This window comes from Condylura cristata, unplaced genomic scaffold (genome assembly GCF_000260355.1).
Source record: "Condylura cristata isolate star-nosed mole 26May11 unplaced genomic scaffold, ConCri1.0 scaffold00014, whole genome shotgun sequence".
NCBI classification, from domain to species: Eukaryota; Metazoa; Chordata; class Mammalia; order Eulipotyphla; family Talpidae; genus Condylura; species Condylura cristata.
In genome coordinates, this window is record NW_004567115.1 from 29,845,443 (window position 1) to 29,854,586 (window position 9,144).

Sequence of the window (9,144 nt, forward strand, 5' to 3'; positions counted from 1 at the left end):
TTGAAATACAGCTGGTCAAATTGTATCAAGAAATAGATATCATTCTTGTTTGGTTAAATTTATTGTTGCTAATGAACAGGTCCTTGACAATATTATGAAATTCATGAGATAGTAAGACAGAGTTATAGATTATATGCAGACCTGTACATATTTTTCAATAAAAATATTCTGGTGAGATAGCCCAAATAATTTGAGTTTTAAAATTCTACTTAAAAAAAAAAAAAGAAAAAAGAATGTATCCAACAACTAACTCAAACTCTTGCATTAGTAAGGATCATACTGAAAGTGGAAAAAGTGTCCATATTTTAACTTGTTTTCAATCCACTGTGATCTTAATAAAACATATCATACCCAATTCCTACACTTCTCACATTAAGCAGAGGTACATGCTTCATCCATTCATACATGACTTTGAGGGAAATCAGCTACTGGCACAATAATATTAATTTAACCATTCATTTGCTTCTTTTTTTTTTTTTCCTTTTTAAACACAATCCTTTAACGTTAAGCCCAGCTCTAATCATAGGTTAAGTAAAAGACTGAAAATTAAAGTCTAGGTTCCAGATTTACAACCACCTCTACTATTTTAGGCAAAACTTCTCATTAAATTTCTGAGTTAGACATGGTATTTACTAAGGTGCAAATGTGGTATGTGGATGGAAGAACTACTTTGGCACAGATTATTGAATTAAAAGAAAGAAGTCCTGTAGGGCTGATACATTTAGAGGAATATATGTAAGAAATGAGAAGCTGATGGCGATATCAGCCCCATGTGGTTGCTAAACCCTGCTCTAAGGTAGCATGAGTGTTCTGAAGATGTGAGCAAATGGGGCAGGATATGGAAGGAAGTGGGTGGGGACAGAACGTGTGTGATGGTTCTGAGCCTCACATGTAGTCAGCTGGACAACAGCCCCAAGTGGGAGGTGGGGTCTCGGGGACATGGACTCCAGTCTCAGGAACATGACTTCCGAACAGTCTCTTCTTTATATCTTTTAAATCTTATAGGTCCACATCAATAATCCTTAAGTGACTTGTGTCCCTAAATAACTGTGATCCTAGGGAACAGAGTGACAGCAGTGCTTGTGACAATTATTGTGCAGTATCTCAAAATCTGAGCAGAAAAATTGGTAATAGGTTTGTTCTACTGGAGAGATTCATTTGGCAGCTCTAAAATCTGTAACCAGAGAGTCCTAGTTATGGTGGATATAATTAAATTTTAAATAAATAAAAAATTGAGAATAAAATTCTAACATATGAACATTAAGACTGATAAAGATATAAATGATGTATCTACACATATATACATACACATGAATGCACAAACACTTCCAGGCCTACTTAAACTCATTTAATAATCACAAAACTGATATCATGTAACAACATTAGCACTAAAAATAAACCTCTGAAAATGAAACCACTGCAAATCCACAATTAATTTTAAACATTTCAAGAAGAGTTTTCACAGGCTGACTCAGGGCTTGATCCTGGCAGCCAGATGGACTTAAGAGGTCAATAATCCAGAAGCAATGAGACAGTGATTAGTCAGACAGTAAAACAAGCCCCTGGAAGCAATTACTGTCCAACACATCAGAAAGCCATTTCACAAAAACAGTCAGAAAATGGACTTAGAACCTAAGTGTCAGTGTCTCCCTGCTGCCCTCTTTAAAAATGTTGTTAGTAAACACATTCATAAAGCCAGTTACTACCTCATACAATAACTACTCACTGCAAAAAGCTTTTGCTCAAAAGTGATGACTGAAGGAAGGAAGGCTGTTCTAAAGAAGACAAGTTTGGCCCTCCCTGGTGGCGCAGCGGGTTAAAGCACTGCACTGAGAACCTAAAGCCACCTCCACATGAGTTCGATTCCCGCCTGCCCCGGAGGCGGCCACATGGCGAGGCAGACCTCTCCTGACCCGCCCACTGCTCCCCTCAGCGGTGTACTTCGTCGTTCTGCCTGTTCTGCTCCCCACGCTGTCTCTGGTGAATCCTCTCACCCTCCGCATCTCTGGCCTGTACCCCAGTTCTGTACGAATAAATAAATCTTAAAAAATTGAAAAAAAAAAGAAGACAAGTTTACTTGCTCCTTCATGTGCTGACTGTCTGGAAGACAATATTTCTATGTTTAGTCTGAGATACTGCCAAGCTATAAACTTTAAGAGAAGATGATAAGGCCCCCAAAATGTAAGCCATCATGAAACTTTGCTACAATACAGCAATGGATCATACCAGTATGAATTAGGGAACCAAGTACAATGCTTTAAAGACTAACAGAACAGTGTTAGGGTCATACTGAGCATTCATAAGGTATCCAATGTACATTCACCACTACTATTCAGTATGGTATTGGAAGTCCTAGCTAGAATAGTTATGGAAGAGAAAGGTACAAATGGAATCCAAGTTGGAAAGAAATAGTAAAACTATCACTATTTGTGTAATGTACATGGAAAATCCTAAAGACTCCACTAAAGAAACTCAATGAAATAATGAGTAAAGAGGCAGGATACAAAATCAGTTGCATTTCTATAAGCAAAACAATGAGTTAGAAGAGGAGGAAATCAAGGAATTCCCATCCTAACTGCAACAAAAAGAGTTGCAATACCTACAAGCAAACTTAACAAAGGTGGTGAGGACCCTATACAATGAAAATGATAAGACATTGTTAAGAGAAATAGAAGACACACACTCAAAAGGAATGACATTTCCCACTCATGGACAGGAATAATTAACATTGTTAAAATGGCCACCCCTACCCAAAACAATATATAGGTTTAATATATCCCTGTTAAGACACAAAAGTTGTTCTTCAAAAAAAAAAAAATTGAACAAATAATATTGAAATTCATATGGAATTTCATATGACAACTCCCCAACTTACCCAAAACAATCCTGAGAAAAAAGATGACTTCTTTTTTCTTTTACTCTTAGACTTCAAACAATACAACAAAGCTGTCATAGCCTATATAGAATGATAGTTGATAAAAACAGACAGGTAGACAAATGGAATAGAATTGAGAGCCCCCCAAAATAAACCCACACATTTATGGACAGTAATCTATGACAAAGGAAGCAAGAGTATACATCGGAGAAAAGAGAGTCTCTTTAACAAATGGCATTGTGGAGAGTCATATGCAAAAAAATGAAACCAGGTCACTATCTTGCACTTTACATGAAAATTAACTCAAAATGGATTAAGAACATGTGTATAAGACCTTAAACCATAAAATACACTGAAGTAAATACAGGCAAAACATTCTACAACATTGGTTTCAGAAACATCTTTGTGGATTTGTCTTCAATGGCAAGAGAAACAAAACTATATGTAAACAAGTATATATAAACAAAAGTATACATATTACATCAAACAAAAAATCTGCACAGTGAAGGAAAGTTATATGTAAAATAAAAAGAGATTCCTCTGAATGGGAAAAAAACATTTGCACATCATATATCTGACAAAGGGCCTATTTCAAGATATACAAAGTACTCATGCAATTTAATAAAAACTAATAACCTAATAAAAAAATGGGCAGGAAAGCTAAATAGTTACTTCTCCAAATAAGATATGAAAAAAACAAAAAAAAAGCTCCTTTCACTCATCATTAGGGAATTGCAAATCAAGACCATAGTAAGTTACTGCCTCACACCGGAAACAAGATGTGCTGGCCAGGATGTGAGAAAAGGAACCCTTGCACACTTTTGGTGAGAGTGTGGATGGGTCCAGTCCCTTTAGAAAACAGTATGGAGGTTTCTCAAAATATTTAAAATATATCTACCATTCATTTGACAGCAATTTCACTCTTTGAGACCTACCAAAAGAACATAAAAACACTAATTTGAAGGGATCTATATACACCTGTGTTCACTGAAGTCCCACTTACAAAGCCAAATTGTGGAAATTACCTATGTGCCCAAGGATAGAGGAATGGATTAGAAAAATATGATATATATATATATATATATATACAAACAATGGAATACTAAGGCAAATAAGTGAGAAGAAAGACCAGACAGTTTCACTTATATATGGAATACGAGAAACAAAATCAAATCGATAATAAACTCTAGAAATCTGACTGTGAAACTTAGGCTGCAAGATGGGATAGGATGAGGGGAAAACAGGCGCAATGAACTATGGAGGAGTGCCTTGGGATGGATGCAGTATGGTGACACGCATTGTAAGGTGATCTGATTCTATATATTTGAATCAGATATTGTTGTAAACCAATTTTTACTCTATTTTAAAAAAGGTTTTACATTGAAGTTCTGCAAAACCTTCAAAAAATTTTTTTGATGTTGCTTACTTGGTAAAATAAGTAATACAAACTGACTTATTTTATTAGGTTAGTACAAGTTTGTTTTCAAAACCAGTCAAAAATAGTAAAAAGCAAAAAAGGAAAAAGTTCTATAAGCAAATCAGGCATGCAGATGTGAAAGAGCTTAAGAGTAAAACACACACATATATGTGCACAAATATATATGTATATAAAATTTATATGTAAATGAAGGAGTGTAAAAAAGATAAGACAATCAGGTAGGATTAATTTTATGACTTAAACTTGGTTTATCATGCAAGACATGATAATGTAATTCATAGCATCAATTAAAGGAGGTAAAGTAAAATTCAAAATTTATTTGATGTTTAAAACAAAGATAAACATTTTTAACCTTAAAATGACAAGAACACTACCACCATCACCGAATTTTTAAAAGGTAAGGCAGAAGTACTTAATGGTATGTAAAAGTGCAATATATTCATCTACACAAACAGGATAATGATGCTAGTTATTATTATTTTTATTAGGTATTGGTGGTCCTGGTTAGTGCAGTAAGATTTTTAAAAAAGAATCAAGGGTAGCAGATGTAAAGTAGGAAACAAAAAGTTTATAATTAACAGATATGGTTATCTATAAAGGAAATCCCAAAGCATTTATAGATAATTTATTAGTTCAGTACAAAATCAATGTTTAGGACCCAACTGCATTTGTGTATATCAGCCATAATGCAGAAAATAGAATTTTTAAAAAGATACTTGTAAAAATATGTCATCAAGGACTAAATCTAAAAATGTACCAATTCATTATGGAAAAAGAGAAAAGTTTATTTAATAGTTACTACAGAAAAACTGAGTACATAATTAGTACCTAATTAGTACATGTTCAAAGAGAGGAAGACTCAAATTCATGAAGAAATCTTTCTTACCAAGCAAATCTCTGGATTTGATGTAATTTCAAAAAAATTCCAGTGTATAAACTGGCTAGTCATTGTACTTGTTCATTTAGTGAATCTCAAGAGATTTATTCTCAATTGCTATAAAAGAGCAAGACCAAATGACCTTGAGAAACAGCTGTCAGAAAAGCTCCTGGTCCTTAAGAATCCATGAGGAACTCATAGAGATACTTTTTTAAATTCACGTTCTAACATTCTTATTTCACTTTTTAAAAAAGATTTATTTATGTATACAAGAACTAGGGTGCAGGGGCCAGAGTGCAGGGAGGTGGGGTGTGGGGTGGGGTGTGAGAGGATTCACCAGAGACAGAGTAGGGAGCAGAACTCAGGCTGCTGATGACAGATTGCTAATGCTGTGACTTAGTCCCTGCACCATCTAAGAGGCACCTGCATTCCTGTTACTTCTTTTGGCAGCTGCAATGGAAGAGTCAGGATAAATTTTTTGTTTGAAGTATGGGTATTATGAGAACAGTTAAAAATCTGAACAATGTGGTGCTTGATAAAGGCTTATTATCAGGGCTCACTATAATGTTGATATTCAGTTTCTGTACTCTTTAAAAATAAAACCAAAGATGTTAATGTAAAAAAAAACTGAAGTGGGTGACTTGTTTTACCAGGTATCAAGATTTACTATGAAGTTAGTAATTAATATATGTGTTATTAGTAGAGGGGTAAATAAATTGATCAATACAAAAGCAGAGAAGCGAGAAAGGATCTACACATACATACTCACTGAGAAACTTGATTGATGAAGGGGCAGGTCAGAAGGGAAAGAAGGAGAATTTAATAAATAGTGCTGGGGTAAACAGTTATTCATAAAAATAAAGGATCCCTTTAATGCAATATAAAAAAAAAAACTTCAGTAGATGAGAGATTTAAATGTGTAAAATAAAAATTTTATAAGACTGTGTAGGCGCATATAGTTATGACCCTGAGTTAGGGAAGAATATCTTAAACTGAGATTACAAAATACAAAATATAAAGAAGGAGCAATACATTTGAATACATAAAAATTTAGATCTATTGAGAGAAGACATCTATAATGTGCGTCAGTTGAGAAACAACTAGTAAAAGATAAAACAAATGCATTATCAACTTGAATAGGCAAAGATACTCAGCGCCATTAGTAACGTTGAAAATGTATATTCAAACAAGACCACATATCATTTTATAGTTACCACACTGTGGTAATAAAATCAGACTCTGGCAACAATTTAAAAATCTTGAAATTTCAAGGATGTGAAGCAGCAGAAATACTTGTGGAAGTGAAAAATGGCAACAATTTTAGGCATAAGTGTCTAGTAAAGTGAAGAAGTGTCCCAGCAAAAGTATCTCAGAAAATCTACTCCAAGGCATATATACCCTATGGAATTTCTCACATGTGTGCACTAGGAAAGAAGTATAAGCAATATAGCAATGTTTCTAAGACCAAGAAATCTAAAACAACAGTTATTAATAGAATGAATACATACTGTCATACTCAGAAAATAAAATAGTTTATAACAGTGAAAATGAATACACCATACTACAGGCATTACTGTGGATGTCTATTCTGACACTGAACAGAAAAGAAGGCAAGTAATAAGCATTTGCTGCTTATTTTTCATTTATAAAAAGTAAAAAAGCATCTAAAACTAATTGTTATAATATTGAGACTATACATAGATATGGTGAAACCATACTGAAAATCAAGGCAATTACAAAAACAAAATCCAGGACAGACAGGCCTAGAGAACACTGAAGAAGGGGTTTTCATTGTTCTGTGGCTAAAGTTGGAAGATGAGTGCCTGTGTTTGTGATTATTTTTATGTCTTTCATATATGCTATAAATAGGCTTTCGAATATACTTCCTCTACTTAAAAAATAGTACAAAAGTGAGTGAGAACAACCAATGGTGCTGGCACAACTGGGTTCAAGAGTGAAGTTGAACTCTTTCCTCACACCATACCAAAAAATGAACTCAAAATGGATTACAGAGCTAAATGTAAGCCCTCAAACCCATGACACTCTTTAAAGAAAACAGAGTAGTAAATATTTGAAAACATGAAGAAGGGAGTCTGTAGATATAACACCAAAAGCACAAGTGGCAAAACACAGCATAAATGATCTCATCAAACTGAGAAATTTCAGTGATTCAAATAATACCAAGACTGAAGTGGAATTACAATCAATAGGAGAAAATATCTGTAAATTAAAAGCTGATAAGGGTCAAATATCCAGAATATAGAAAAATTCGTAAAAATAAAAGAACAAATAGCCCAATATAAAGTGGGCAAAGGTTCTGAATGGTTATTTTCCCAAAGAAGATATACACAGGGCTGATCAATCCATGAAAAGATGCTAAACATCACCAGCTATCAGGAAATTAAAAGCAAAACCAAGAGATACCACTTCATACCCGCTGCGATAACAATAATAAAAAAAGACAGATAGTAACTCACTTTGGTGAGGACGTACAGGATCTGGAACCTTCTATGCTGATGGTGGGAATGTAACATGGGGCAGCCCTTCTGCAAAAAGGACTGGTAGTGCAAATAGTTTATCATGTGATGCAGCACTTCTACTCCTAGATTTATACCCAGGAGAAATGAAGACATGTATTCACCTACAAAAATTTGTAGATGAATAGTCATAGAAGTTTTATTCAAAATAATCAAAAAGTGGAACAACTCAAATGCCCATCAAATGTTGGATGGATAAATGAAATGTGCTAGGTCCATACATGGATTATTTAGTCATAGAGAGAAATGACAGAATGGTAATACACATATAAAATGCCCACTGCAGGCAAATCATATAAGTAGAAAGACTAGTGGTTGCCTGTGGGAGTGGGAGTAGAAATGGGGTGAACAGAGATTGCTAAGGAGTACAGGGTTTCTTTTTGAGGTAATGAAAATATTCTAAAATTGATGGTTGTACAACTGTTGAAATATATTAAAATTACTAAAGTGTTACTTTAAATGAAAAAATATATGGCAGATATTTCAATAAACTTGTATGTGTTTAAAAAGCTAAATGAGAGATAAAATAGCAGAAACCATGTACATAGAAAAGAATCTGGCTGTGAAGGGAAACAGTGAAATAGCATGATAGTCAGTTCTTCTAGATGGAAGATTTGAAAGCAGTTTGTTTCCTGTCACTATATGATAAAGAGGGCAGGGAGAGACCAATCATAACTGGAGGGGACATTGACCATCAAAGGAGAGAGGTACTTGATGAGGAAGTCTAGAAACATTAGAGAAATGATAATACCACTAACATAAGAATAAAGAAAATGGTCATAAACTCAGGGGGCTCATAGATGTGCAAGGCTAAGATATGTAGTGAGATCTGACTCCACGGGCATGCTACCTACTACAACACACTGCTGGTGCAGAGTGTTGGTGTGATATTAATGAATCAATTCTGAGTCTTATGCCATGGAGCAACAAGAATCACTTTCTACGAGTACTTCCTAAATAATCTGACATTTGATGGTATCAAAGACTATCTAAATTGAACATCTCATATAAATAGTTCTTTTGTTTTTAGTATAGTGCATTGGTATATTATTCTTTTCTGATTTTAAAAAATAAAATCTTATATAAAAAAGTGTGACTGTGTTGTGCACTATGTGCAGCAGTAACACCAGAGCTAAGCGAAGTACAAGGCTCGACTTCCTCCATTAAAGATGACTTTAATATCTTTTATGTCATGGGAATCCTAAGAAAATATTCAAATCTATCCTTTCTTAAAAGCACTGCAGACTGGGAGTCAACCTAACAAAGGAGGTAAAAGGCCTCTACAAAGAAAATTACAAAACATTGTTAAAAGAAATACAAGAAGACACCATGAAATGGAAAGACATCCCCTGCTCATGGATCGGGAGAATTAACATCATCAAAATGGCCATCCTGCCAAAAGCAATATACAGATTTA

The 9,144-nt window shown here is 34.4% G+C and overlaps 1 protein-coding gene across 1 annotated transcript in view; it reads right to left on the reverse strand.

Moving 5' to 3' along the window:
- RSRC1 (arginine/serine-rich coiled-coil 1) overlaps positions 1–9,144 on the reverse strand; it is a 298,814-nt gene that overhangs the window by 19,982 nt on the left and 269,688 nt on the right. The gene's annotated exons all lie outside the window — the stretch shown is intronic.